We start from the raw sequence: 15,068 nt of genomic DNA, 5'->3' as shown, positions 1-15,068 counted from the left end.
TCAAGAAAAATTATTTTTTAAAAGAAGTTTTGAAATAAAGATACCCGATTACCAAGAACATAGACCAACGCTCTAGCCAATTGGGCAGAAAAGGTAACAATTGTTCTAAGCAGGTATATTTCTTTTTGGAAGACTAATGCTTTGGATTAGTACAAGAAAAACAAGAAAAGACACAAAACAAGAAAAACTCAAGATCAAACAAGAAAAATAAACAAGAACAACTTGAAGATCAATAAAGAACAAAGAACACAAGTTCGAAAATTTTAAAGAAAAATATCAAATATGTAATTGACACCAAACTTAGAACAAGACACTAAACTCACGAAAAACTTAAAAATTGATAAAGAAAAATAATATTTTTGAAATTTTTTTTAAAAAGGGATAATAAAAGAAGCAATTCTAGTAAAAAGAGAGGATAAATTCTTCCTAATCTAAGCAACAAAATAAACTTTTAGTTGTTCAAACTCGAATAATCCCCGGAAACGGCGCCAAAAACTTGGTGCACGAATTTGCAATCCGTACAACTAACCAGCAAGTGCACTGGGTCGTCCAAGTAATACCTTACGTGAGTAAGGGTCGATCCCACGGAGATTATTGGGTTGAAGCAAGCTATGTTTATTTTATTAATCTTAGTCAGGATACCAATAGAGTTCTTTAGCCTCGTATAAAGTAAAAAGGGCATAAAATAAATAGTTGTTACTTGTTGTGCAGTAATGGGGAATATGTTGGAGTTTTGGAGATGCTTTATCCTCTGAATTTCTGCAATGTAATATTCAACTCAATTGTTTGTAAAGCCCATCTACGGCAAGCTGTATGTAAGGTGTCACCATTGTCAGTGGCTACCTCCCATCCTCTCAGTGAAAACGGTCTAGATGCTCTGTCATAGCACGACTAATCAGCTATTGGTTCTCGATCATGTTGGAATAGGATCCATTGATCCTTTTGCGTTTGTCATCACGCCCATCAATCGCGAGTTTGAAGCTCGTCATAGCCATTCAATCCTTGAATCCTACTCGGAATACCACAGACAAGGTTTAGACCTTCCGGATTCTCAAGAGTGGCCGCCATCAATTCTAGCTTATACCGCGGAGATTCTAATTAAGGAATCTAAGAGAAGCTCATTCAGTCTGATGTAGAACGGAGGTGTTTGTCAGGCACACGTTCATGGATTGAGGGAGGTGATGAGTGTCACGGATCATCACCTCCTTCATAATTAAGCGCGAATAAACATCTTAGATCGGAACACACACACGTTTGAGTGAAATAGAAATAATTGCATTAATTCATCGAGACGCTGCAGAGCTCCTCACCCCCAACAATAGAGTTTAGAGACTCATGCCGTCAAAGTGTATATAATTTAGATCTAAAAATGTCATGAGGTACAAAATAAGTCTCTAAAAGTTGTTTAAATAGTAAACTAATAACCTAGGTTTACAGAAAATGAGTAAAATATGATAGATAGTGCAGAAATCCACTTCTGGGGCCCACTTGGTGTGTGCTGGGGCTGAGACTTAAGCTTCTCACATGCCTGGGCTGTTTTGGGCGTTCAACGCCAGGTTGTGACGTGTTTTGGGCGTTGAACTCCAACTTGTAACCTAATTCTGGCGCTGGCCGCCAGACAGCAGCATGATACTGGCGTTGAACGCCAGTTTACGTCGTCTATCTTCGTGCAAAGTATGGACTATTATATATTGCTGGAAAGCCCTGGATATCTACTTTCCAACGCCATTAAGAGCGCGCCAATTAGACTCCTGTAGCTCCAGATAATCCATTTCGAGTGCAGGGAGGTCAGAATCCAACAGCATCAGCAGTCCTTTTTCAGCCTAAATCAGATTTTTGCTCAGCTCCCTCAATTTCAGCTAGAAATTACCTGAAATCACAGAAAAATCACACAAACTCATAGTAAAGTCCAGAAATATGATTTTTGCTTAAAACTAATAAAATTCTATTAAAAACTAATTAAAACATACTAAAATCTACATGAAATTACCCCCAAAAAGCGTATAAAATATCCGCTCATCAATCGACCTGACGAAACCGAGGAGTAGGAATTGTTTTCCTCGGCCTGGGAGAACTCGGCACAGGAGGCTTCACTAGGACCTGAGAAGATCCCTCTCCGGCCACCTTGGCCGAGATGTTCAGAGCAGCAGTTGCCTTCTTTGCCTTTTTAAAGGCCTTCATGGAGTCGTTGTTCTTTAACATCTCTGCAAATACAAAATCAGCCACAGCAAAGAGTTACAATCACAATAAGAGGAAGAAAAAATTAAGAAACAAGTGTAGAATCAAGTCAGACAAGTACCCAAAACAGTCCGAACCAAGGACGGGTCATTCAAAAACCTTTTTGTATCAAGATGGGGTGGTGCCCCCCATAGATCCTCAAGAACAACAACAAAGGCACGCTCAACATCATCAAGCATCTCGCAGGTATAGCGAGACACTCTCACATCCCTCTGCCACTCTAGAGGGAAAGAAGGCTCATCATTTTCATCAAGAAAAAAGGGGGGGCCCCTCGACAGCACGAACCCTAAAGAAGTAATTCTTCAAGTCCTTAAAGGACTCATCATACATAGCAAAAACTTTATGGCCCTGGGCGGACCTGAAAGAAACCTAGGAAGCTTTCTTTTTTGAAGAACCGCCAGGCTTGGCGGAAACAAACAAATAAAGGAAAAGAGTCTGAGAGGGTGTTACATCTAATTCTCGGCAGAGAAGCTGAAAAATTTTAATAAAACCCCAGGAATTTGGGTGAAGCTGGGATGGGGTAATATTACACGACCACAACAGGTCAGTCTCGAAAGCAGTAAAAGGAAAAGTAACGTTCAACTGACTAAAGAAGTATTCATAGGCATAGAAGAAGGGACGCTTCCTTTCGATGGAAGTCGGAAAACAAACTCTCTCATCAGAATCAGGAGCAACAAGCTCATAATCCTCCTCACGAGCACTGTTACCACAAATCCTATGGCGCTTCCTCAGCTCTGTGCAAAATTCAGCATCCACAATAGAAACACACAACAAAACAAGGGAGTCCAGCAAATCGGACATCCCCTCGGGAACTCTGGAAGACATCTCTACAATGTTATTTCGAGAAGACATGAGGCCAACTAATCCTACAAGTAAGAAAAGAAGATGGGGTTACTAAAAACATCTCGGACAAAGGAGAAAATAACTCAATACGATACAGGTGAACACACAGAAAAGGAAAACCCTAAGACTCAAACCAAAGTCCTAGGGCATCCTTTGGAGGCAATAATAAAACAAGGTTTCTAGGAAAAATCTACCTCTCGCATCCCAGCACCTCTCAAAACAAGAAAAGAAGGCTTCAAACAGCAAGCATTTTTCCATCAAAGAAAAACAAAAAAAGTCATAAAAAACATTGCCTTACAGTCTAAACCAGCAAAAACTATCCCTAAAACATCAAACACACCAAGCAGAGGCCATTAAAGATGCAAACTTTTTTAGAATCAGACAAAAGCAACCTTCAAATAAAACGAGGAACAGATGCGGACAGCGGTATCAGAACAGAAACAACAAAGAACATGCAAAGCCCTAAAAGCATCAAGCAAAAGTAAAAAGGATCATGCAGAAGATGGAGAAACTCCCAGAACGCAAATTTCAATAAATCTAGGGCACAATGGAAACAGAAAGATCCAAACTTTCTCTAAAAGGAGGATCAAAGTCAAAACCTCATCACAAAAACAAAAACAAAGAAATGGGACTAACCTGGAGATGAAAGAAGCTTCAAGAAAGAAAAATGGAGGCACAGAAATGAAAGCTGCCCAGAAAATTACCAAACGAAAGCCACAACACAAGAAAGTAGAAGCGCAAACAAAAAAAACAGAGAGCAAAGAGAGCGGAGAAAAGAAGTTACGAAAAGGGCGAAGGAGAGAAACCGTTTCTGGGTTTTCAAAATCAAAATAAAGAGCCTAAAGGAAACGGGGCAATTAATGTTAAAATTAATGAAGGCATTAAACCCTCGCACGATTCCCAAAGCGCCGATACAAAAGCGCGCGCTTTTAGAGGAAAAACGTTCTACATTCAAAAGCTTCTACAAAGGAATCGACAAAATGCTTGAGTTCGGCTTCACTAGAGAAGGACCGAAGTCCAGGACTCGACCTCAACAAAAAGACCGAGCTCAAGCAGGGGCACTATTCATACCCTGGGTCGAGCTGTCCGACCCGAGATGTTCTACAGACAAGGCGATCGACCTCTTTAGGTCAAGCGGACCGACTTCTTCGCAAAGAACTCGGTCCAAATCAACAGGAAAGCCCAAAGAAGGGCCCAACTCAAGGAATACGATCCCGATTCAAGGGCAGCCCAAGCCTATAGAGATAAGGGCGGTTCCATGGAAGATAAGCTGACCTCGACAAAAGATAAGATAAGATAAGATAACTAACTCATCTTATCTAAAGAAGGTCACATCTCACCATTATAAATACACTGGAGCACCCAGGTATAACTCATACTCTGATTTTACTCAATACATGTTTAATACCCTTGCTAACTTAAGCATCGGAGTCCCTTGCAGGTACCCCCCACCCTTCGGTGATAAGGGATCAGCAGCATTCTCAGTTCCACAAGTCGGACACACCAGCTCCGGCTGCTACACACCTGCCGGACACGTCAGCTCCGACCAGCACAGAAGATCTCGTCCAAGATCGACCTACAGTTTCAGGTAACCCTCGGAACAACAAGAAATTGAGGAGATGACCAGCGAGAAGTCACGCGGTCGCATGGCCCACGCGACCGCGCAAACTGGAAGAAATCACAGTGGCGTGTTTGCATGCCAGACGTGACCGCGCAGATTGGAAGCTGCACGAACGACGCGAATGCATGGACGACGCACACGCGTGATACGAAGAACGCTGAGTGACGCGAACGCGTGGACGACGCGGTCGCGTGACATGCACGATCTACAAAAATACAGTAGTCGCTGGCACAGATTCTGGGCCGCATTTCAACCCAGTTTTTTGCCCAAAAACACTGATTAGAGCCAGGAAACATGCAGAGACATAAGGCAACAATTCATTCCGCATAATTTCAAGTTTTTAGATCGGAATTTGCTCCTCCCCTAGGTTTTCTCTTTTGATATTCCTAATGAAGATTTTTGGCATTAGCTTTTGAGAAGAGTCTACCTCCGAAACTGGTTATTATAGTTTGTTATCTATTTTTCATTTACTCTTCCATATTCTTAATTTGCTCAGAGTTGATATTGGATTATTTTAAGAATTTATTAATACAAAAACTATTTTTGCTTTTAATTAATCTCTTTCATTATTGTTTATTATGTCTCTTCTTATTTCCCCATTAATTTTGTGAAGTCTATATTTATGATGTGGAGTAGTCCCCCAACTTGATTGGGAGTTGATTAAAAGGAGAACCTTGAGTTGGAATACGCAAGAGTTCAATTGTAATTGATTCATTGTTGGTTGGCTTGTTAGTCACTAACTCTAATCCTTCCCAAGGAAGAGGATTAGGACTTGTGAATAGAAGTTGACTTTTAATTTGACTTTCCTTCTTTCGTTGAGGGTTAACTAAATGAAAACAATGATTAATTACTAATTGATCTTGACAAAATTCTAACAAGGATAGAACTTCCAATTAATCTTCTCCCGGTCAAGATTTTATTTAAATCATATAATTTCTCCAATTTAATTTTCTGTTCATCAACTCAACCCATTTGGAAAACCTCTGATTAATAAAATAGCACATCTTCCTGCAATTCGTTGGGAGACGACCTGGGACTCATACTCCTAGTATTTTATTTCTAAAAATTATGACAACTCTTTTCTAAATTGATAAGTGGATTTTCGCCGGTTAAGGACTGTACTCACAACGCCATTTTTCTAATTAATTCTTAATCAGCCTATTTCTGCCCACATCAATTTTTTAGAACATACATTCATTCATAATTCACACTTTTCATAATTTAAATGTAGTTTTAGAGAGAGAGAGAGGCTCTCTCCTCTCTCTTAGGAATTAGGATTAGGATTCCTCTTAAAGGATTTAGGAATATTTTTATCTTCTTCAAATCACATGTTCAATGTTCTTTTTATTTATTTTCTCTTTTATTTGTTTATGAACTTTCCATGTTAGGATTGATTTTCTTAATTAATACACATTGAGATATTTCAAGTTTAATTACCTGGTCAGCACCACACCTCCATAGATATGGGTCATCCTATACATAGTATTTGGACTCACTTTTCAGCTTGTCTCTCTGATGTTTAGTGAAATCGGGAGGAAAAGTATGGCTAACTAGATAATTAGCTACAGGTGCATACCAAGGAGCTACATCAGATACTGCCTGTAAGCTATCAAATGGGAAATTATCATTGATAGGGGTGTGGTGGACGAAATTGTGATCCATGCTCTTTGTACTTGTATAAAATTTAATAATTGGCTCTATTTGAATTCACAACTCCGTTCAACTAACCAGCAAGTGTACTGGGTCGTCCAAGTAATAAACCTTACGTGAGTAAGGGTCGATCCCACAGAGATTGTTGGTATGAAGCAAGCTATGGTCACCTTGTAAATCTCAGTTAGGCAGATTAAATAGGTTTATAGTTTCGAAAATTAATAATAAAAAGAAAATAAAAGAGATAGAAATACTCATGTAAATCAATAGTGGGAGTTTCAGATAAGTGCATGGAGGTGCTGTGCTCCTCTTAAATCTCTACATTCTTATTGCTTTCATCCAATTCTTCTTACTCCTTTCCATGGCAAGCTGTATGTAGGGCATCACCATCATCAATGGCTACTTTCAATCCTCTCGGGAAAATGGTCCTATGCGCTGTCACTGCACGGCTAATCGTCTGGAGGCATCACCCTTGGTTGATAGCTACATCCCATCCTCTCAGTGAAAATGGTCCAAATGCTCTGTCACAGCACGGCTAATCATCTGTCGGTTCTCAATCAGGTTGGAATAGAATACATTGATTCTTTTGCGTCTGTCACTAACGCCCAGCCTTCAGGAGTTTGAAGCTCGTCACAGTCATTCAATCCCGGAATCCTACTCGGAATACCACATAAAAGGTTAGACTTTTCGGATTCCCAGGATCCAACTCGGAATACCACAGACAAGGTTAGACTTTAAGGATCCTCATGAATGCTGCCATCTATCTAGCTTATACCACGAAGATTCTGTTGGGGAATCTAAGAGATATGCGTCCGGCCTAAGGTAGAACGGAAGTGGTTGTCAATCACGCGCGTTCATAGGTGAGAATGATGATGAGTGTCACGGATCATCACATTCATCAAAGTGTTGTGCAACGTATATCTTGGAATAAGAATAAAAGAGAATTGAATAAAAAGTAATAGTAATTGTGTTGAAACTTGAGGTACAGCAGAGCTCCACACCCTTAATCTATGGTGTGCAGAAACTCCACCGTTGAAAATACATAAGTGAAAGGCTCAGGCATGGCCGAATGGCCAGCCCCCATGTGGTCACAAGACCGAGTGATCCAAGACTAACAGCCAAAAAAAGACTTCTAATACAATAGTTAAATGTTCTATTTATAATAAACTAGCTCCTAGGGTTTACATGAGTAAGTAATTGATGCATAAATCCACTTCCGGGGCCCACTTGGTGTATGCTTGGGCTGAGCTTGATCAATCCACGAGCTGAGGCTTTTCTTGGAGTTGAACTCCAAGTTATGATGTGTTTTGGGCGTTCAACTCCGGATCATGACGTTTTTCTGGCGTTTAACTCCAGACAGCAGCATGTACTTGGCGTTCAACGCCAAGTTACGTCATCAATTCCCGAATAAAGTATGGACTATTATATATTGCTGGAAAGCTCTGGATGTCTACTTTCCAACGCCGTTGAGAGCGCGCCATTTGGAGTTCTGTAGCTCCAGAAAATCCATTTTGAGTGCAGGGAGGTCAGATTCCAACAACATCAGCAGTCCTTTTGTCAGCCTTTTTCAGAGTTTTGCTCAAGTCCCTCAATTTCAGCCAGAAATTACCTGAAATCATAGAAAAATACACAAACTCATAGTAAAGTCCAGAAATGTGAATTTAACATAAAAACTAATGAAAACATCCCTAAAAGTAGCTTAAACTTACTAAAAACTTCCTAAAAACAATGCCAAAAAGCGTATAAATTATCCGCTCATCACAACACCAAACTTAAATTGTTGCTTGTCCCCAAGCAACTGAAAATCAAATAGGATAAAAAGAAGAGAATATATTATAAATTCCAGAATATCAATGAATATTAATTATAATTAGATGAGCTGGACTTGTAGCTTTTTGCTTCTGAACAGTTTTGGCATCTCACTTTTTCCTTTGAAGTTCTGAATGATTGGCTTCTCTAGGAACTTAGAATTTCGGATAGTGTTATTGACTTTCCTAGTTAAGCATGTTGATTCTTGAACACAGCTACTTATGAGTCTTGGCCGTGGCCCTAAGCACTTTGTTTTCCAGTATTACCAACGGATACATAAATGCCACAGACACATAACTGGGTGAACCTTTTCAGATTGTGACTTAGCTTTGCTAGAGTCCCCAGTTAGAGGTGTCCAGAGCTCTTAAGCACACTCTTTTTGCTTTGGATCACGACTTTAACCACTCAGTCTCAAGCTTTTCACTTGGACCTTCATGACACAAGCACATGGTTAGGGACAGCTTGGTTTAGCCGCTTAGGCCTGGATTTTATTTCCTTGGGCCCTCCTATCCATTGATGCTCAAAGCCTTGGATCCTTTTTACCCTTGCCTTTTGGTTTTAAGGGCTATTGGCTTTTTCTGCTTGCTTTTTTCTTTTTTTTTTTTCGCCATTTCTTTTTTTTTTCACAAGCTTTTAATTTTTCACTGCTTTTTCTTGCTTCAAGAATCAATTTCATGATTTTTCAGATTGTCAATAACATTTCTCCTTGTTCATCATTCTTTCAAGAGCCAACAGTTTTGACATTCATAAACAACAAGATCAAAATTATGCACTTTTCAAGCATTCATTCAGAAAACAAAAAGTATTGTCACCACATCAATATAATTAAATTAAATTCAAGGATAAATTCGAAATTCATGTACTTCTTGTTCTTTTGAATTAAAACATTTTTCTTTTAAGAGAGGTGAAGGATTGATGGAATTTATTCATAGCTTTAAGACATAGTTACTACATACTAATGATCATGAAATAAAGACACAAAACATAGATAAACACAATATTAAAAACCGAAAATAGAAAATAAAAAAAATAAAAAAAAAAACAAGGAATGAATCCACCTTTAGTGGCGTCTTCTTCTTGAAGGACCAATGATGTTCTTAAGCTCTTCTATGTCCCTTCCTTGCCTTTGTTGCTCCTCCCTCATTGCTCTTTGATCTTCTCTTATTTCTTGGAGAATGATGGAGTGCTCATGATGTTCCACCCTTAGTTGTTCAACATTGTGGCTCAAATCTTCTAAGGAAGTGTTGAGTTGTTCCCAATAGTTGTTGGGAGGAAAGTGCATCCCTTGAGGCATCTCAGGGATTTCTTGATGATGAGCTTCCTCATGCATCTCTTGAGAACCGTGAGGGGTCTCTCTTGCTTGCTCCATCCTCTTCTTGGTGATGGGCTTATCCTCTTCAATGGAGATGTCTCCTTCTATGATAACTCCAGCTGAGTAACATAGATGGCAAATAAGGTGAGGAAAAGCTAGCCGTGCCATAGGTGAAGGCTTGTCGGCTATTTTGTAGATTTCATTGGAGATGACCTCATGAACTTCTACTTCCTCTCCAATCATGATGCCATGAATCATGATGGCCCGATCCACAGTAACTTCAGATCGGTTGCTAGTAGGAATGATGGAGCGTTGAATGAACTCCAACCATCCTCTAGCCACAAATATGTCCAGTCTTCTTAGTTGGACTGGCTTGCCTTTGGAGTCTCTCTTCCATTGAGCTCCTTCCACACATATGTCCATAAGGACTTGGTCCAACCTTTGATCAAAGTTGACCCTTCTAGTGTAGGGGCGTTCATCTCCTTGCATCATAGGCAAGTGGAATGCCAACCTCACATTTCCGGACTAAAATCTAAGTATTTCCCCCGAACCATTGTGAGATAATTCTTTGGACTCGGGTTCATACTTTGATCATGGTTCCTAGTGATCCATGCATTGGCATAGAACTCTTAAACCATTAAGATTCCGACTTGTTGCATGGGGTTGGTTAAGACTTTCCAACCTCTTCTTCGGATTTCATGTCGGATCTCCGGATACTCATTTTTCTTGAGCTTGAAAGGGACCTCAGGGATCACCTTCTTCTTTGCCACAACATCATAGAAGTGGTCTTGATGGCTCTTGGAGATGAATCTTTCCATCTCCCATGACTCGGAGGTGGAAGCTTTTGTCTTCCCTTTTCCTTTTCTAGAGGATACTCCGGCCTTAGGTGCCATTGATGGTAATAGAAAAACAAAAAGCTTATGGGGAAGAGTGGATGGATGTGAGTGGTGAAGGGGTGATTGGGAAGAGGAATTGAGGTGATTGGTGAAGAGTGTTGGGAAGTGTGACATGGGGAAGAGTAATCACAAAAACTAGGATTAGGAGGTAAGGTGGGAATATGGTAGGTGGGGATCCTGTGGGGTCCACAGATCCTGAGGTGATCCTGTGGGGTTCACAGGTCCTGAGGTATCAAGGAATTCCATCCCTTCACCAAATAGGCATGTAAAATGCCTTTGCACACCATTCTGGTGTTTAAACGCCGAGTGGTGCACATTCTGGGCGTTCAACGCCCATGTAAAGCATGTTTCTGGTGTTGAACGCCAGTTTCATGCTTGTTACTGGCGTTCAGCGCCAGCTTTTCTTCTCTGGGCACATTCCTGGCATTCAGCGCCAAAATGTTACTTGTTTCTGGCGTTCAGCGCCAGAATGATGCTCTGTTCTGGCATTGAACGCCGGCCAGATGCATCTTACTGGCGTTGAACGCCAGCCTGTGCGTCCTCCAGGGTGAAAATTTTTTTCTTCTGCTGTTTTTGATTCTGTTTTTAATTTTTATGATTTTTTCGTGACTCCTCATGATCATGTACCTAATAAAACACAAAATAACAATAAAATAAAAATTAGATAAATAAAATTGGGTTGCCTCCCAACAAGCGCTTCTTTAATGTCAATAGCTTGACAGTGGCTCTCATGGAGCCACAAGGTGATCAGGTCAATGTTGTATAGTCCCAACACCAAACTTAGAGTTTGGATATGGGGTCTTAACACCAAACTTAGAGTTTGGTTGTGGCCTCACAACACCAAACTTAGAGTTTGACTGTGTGGGCTCTTCTTGACTGTGAACTGAGAGAAGCTCTTCATGATTACTCTCTTTTATCACAGAGGGACGGCCATGTGCCTTAAACACAAGGTAGTCCCCATTCAATTGAAGGACTAATTCTCCTCTGTTGACATCTATCACAGCTCCTGCTGTGGCTAGGAAAGGTCTTCCAAGGATGATGCAATCATCCTCTTCCTTCCTAGTGTCTAGGATTATGAAATCAGCAGGGATGTAAAGGCCTTCAACCTTTACTAACACGTCCTCTACTATTCCATAAGCTTGTCTCAATGACTTGTCTGCCAATTGTAATGAGAACAAGGCAGGTTGTACCTCAATGATCCCCAGCTTCTCCATTACAGAGAGTGGCATAAGATTTATCCCTGACCCCAAATCACATAGAGCATTTTCAAAGCTCATGGTGCCTATGGTGCAAGGTATTAAGAACTTGCCAGGATCCTGTTTCTTTGGAGGTAGAATTTTCTGAATCCAAGTATCTAGTTCATTAATGAGCAAGGGAGGTTCACTCTCCCAAGTCTCATTACCAAATAACTTGGCATTCAGCTTCATGATAGCTCCTAAATATTGAGCAACTTGCTCTCCAGTCACATCTTCATCCTCTTCAGAGGAGGAATAGTCTTCAGAGCTCATGAATGGTAGAAGGAGATTTAATGGAATCTCTATGGTCTCTATATGAGCCTCAGATTCCTTTGGATCCTTAATAGGAAACTCTTTCTTGCTTGAGAGACGTCCCAGGAGGTCTTCCTCACTAGGATTTTCGTCCTCCTCCTTCCTTGTGCATTCGGCCATATTGACTATGTCAATGGCCTTGCACTCTCCTTTTGGATTCTCTTTTGTATTACTTGGGAGAATACTGGGAGGAGTTTCAATGACTTTCTTACTCAGCTGGCCCACTTGTGCCTCCAAATTTCTAATGGAGGATCTTGTTTCACTCATGAAACTGAAAGTGGCTTTTGACAGATCAGAGACTAGATTGGCTAAATTAGAGGTGTTTTGTTCAGAATTCTCTGTCTGTTGCTGAGAAGATGATAGATATGGCTTGCTATTGTTTAGCCTGTTGCGTCCACCATTGTTAAAGCCTTGTTGAGGCTTTTGTTGATCCTTCCATGAGAAATTTGGATGATTTCTCCATGATGAGTTATAGGTGTTTCCATAAGGTTCACCCATGTAATTAACCTCTGCCATGGCAGGGTTCTCAGGATCATAAGCTTCTTCAGAAGCTGCCTCTCTAGTATTGTTGGATGCATGTTGCCATCCATTCAGATTTTGAGAGATCATGTTGACCTGTTGAGTCAACACTTTGTTCTGTTTCAATATGGCATTCAGAGCATCAATTTCAAGAACTCCTTTCTTCTGAGGTATCCCATTATTCACGGAATTCGTCTCAGAAGTGTACATGAATTGGTTGTTTGCAACCATGTCAATGAGTTCTTGAGCCTCTTCAGGCGTTTTCTTTAGGTGAATAGATCCACCTGCAGAATGGTCCAATGACATTCTCGAAAATTCAGAGAGACCATAATAGAATATATCCAATATGGTCCATTCTGAAAACATGTCAGATGGACATCTTTTGGTCAGCTACTTGTATCTTTCCCAAGCTTCATAGAGGGATTCACCATCTTTTTGTTTGAAGGTTTGAACATCCACTCTCAGCTTGCTCAGCTTTTGAGGAGGAAAGAATTTATCCAAGAAGGCAGTGACCAGCTTATCCCAGGAGTCCAGGCTATCCTTGGGTTGTGAATCCAACCATATTCTAGCTCTGTCTCTTACAGCAAAGGGGAAAAGCATGAGTCTGTAGACTTCAGGATCAACTCCATTCGTCTTTACAGTCTCACAGATCTGCAAGAACTCAGTTAAAAACTGATAAGGATCTTCAGATGGAAGTCCATAAAACTTGCAGCTTTGTTGCATTAAAGCAACTAGCTGAGGTTTTAGCTCAAAGTTGTTGGCTCCAATGGCAGGAATGGAGATGCTTCTTCCATCAAATTTGGACGTTGGCTTTGTGAAGTCACCAAGCATTCTCCTTGCATTATTATTATTTTCGGCTGCCATCTCCTTCTCTTGTTCGAAAATTTCTGAAAGGTTACCTTTAGAATAATTTAATTTAGCTTCTCTTAATTTTCTCTTCAGAGTCCTTTCAGGTTCTGGATCAATTTCAACAAGAGTGCCTTTTTCCCTGTTCCTGCTCATATGAAAGAGAAGAAAACAAGAAAAGAAAGAGGAATCCTCTATGTCACAGTATAGAGATTCCTTTATGTTAGTAGAAGAAGAAAGGGGTGAAGAATGTAGAAGAGGGGATTCGGATAATTAGATGGAGAGAGGTGAAGAGAAGTGTTAGTAATTAAATGATTAAATAGAAGAAGAAAAGAGAAGGGAGATTTCGAAAAAAAAATTTTGAAAAAGGGGTTAGTAATTTTTGAAAATTAAAGATAAAATATAATTGAAATTAAAATTTAAAATAATTAATTAATTAAAAAGAATTTTTTTTAAAAAAAAGAGAGGTATTTTCGAAAATTGAAGAGGGAAAAGTAGTTAGGTAGTTTTGAAAAAGATAAGAAACAAACAAAAAGTTAGTTAGTTGATTGAAAAAGATTTGAAATCAAAATTGAAAATGATAAGAAGATAAGAAGTTAGATAAGATATTATGAAATCAAATTTTGAAAAAAAGATAAAATTTTTTAAAAAGATAAGATAAAAGATAAAAAGATCTAATTTTTAAAATGACTTGACTAACAAGAAACTACAAGATAAGATTCTAGAACTTAAAGATTGAACCTTTCTTAACAAGAAAGTAACAAACTTCAAATTTTTGAACCAATCACATTAATTGTTAGCTAATTTTCGAAAATTTGATATAAAGATAAGAAAAAGATTTTGAAAATAATTCGAAAAATATTTTTGAAATTTTCGAAAATAATAAAAAAAATGAAAAAGATATGATTTTTGAAAAAGATTTTAAAAAGATAAGATTTTTAAAATTGAAATTTTGACTTGATTTGTAAGAAACAACTAATTTTGAAAATTTTTGACCAAGTCAACCCAAAATTTCGAAAATTTGGAGGGAAATAAGGAAAAGATAATTTTTTTGATTTTTGAATTTTTAATTATGAGAGAGAAAAACAACAAAAATACTCAATGCATGAAATTTTTAGATCAAAACAATGAATGCATGCAAGAATGCTATGAATGTCAAGATGAACACCAAGAACACTTTGAAGATCATGATGAACATCAAGAACATAATTTTGAAAAATTTTTGATGTAAAGAAAACATGCAAGACACCAAACTTAGAAATCTTTAATGCATTGAAAATATGAATGCAAAGATGCACATGAAAAACAACAAACAACACAAAACAAGAAATTATCAATATCAAACAAGAAGACTTGTCAAGAACAACTTGAAGATCATGAAGAACACTATGAATGCATGGAATTTTTGAAAAAATGCAAGAAAAATTTTTAAAGCATGCAATTGACACCAAACTTAAAAATTGACTCAAGACTCAAACAAGAAACACAAAATATTTTTTATTTTCATGATTTTCTAATTTTTTTGGATTTTTATTAATTTTTTTCGAAAATAAAGTTTAGAAAAACGAAAAATAAAAGAAAAATTTTGAAAAAGATTTTTGAAAAGAAAATTACCTAATCTGAGCAACAAGATGAACCGTCAGTTGTCCATACTCGAACAATCCCCGGCAACGGCGCCAAAAACTTGGTGGACGAAATTGTGATCCATGCTCTTTGTACTTGTATAAAATTTAATAATTGGCTCTATTTGAATTCACAACTCCGTTCAACTAACCAGCAAGTGTACT

At 38.8% G+C, this 15,068-nt stretch overlaps 1 non-coding gene across 1 annotated transcript; it reads left to right on the top strand.

The window, feature by feature from the left end:
* Positions 1-12,799: 12,799 nt before the first annotated feature.
* Positions 12,800-12,903, top strand: LOC130953457 (small nucleolar RNA R71). Its single transcript, XR_009075627.1, has one exon. It is a non-coding gene; the product is annotated as a small nucleolar RNA R71 (small nucleolar RNA).
* Positions 12,904-15,068: the final 2,165 nt, after the last annotated feature.

This window comes from Arachis stenosperma, chromosome 9 (genome assembly GCF_014773155.1).
Source record: "Arachis stenosperma cultivar V10309 chromosome 9, arast.V10309.gnm1.PFL2, whole genome shotgun sequence".
NCBI classification, from domain to species: Eukaryota; Viridiplantae; Streptophyta; class Magnoliopsida; order Fabales; family Fabaceae; genus Arachis; species Arachis stenosperma.
Note: the sequence above shows the minus strand (reverse complement) of the source record. Positions and strands in the feature narration are given on the sequence as shown.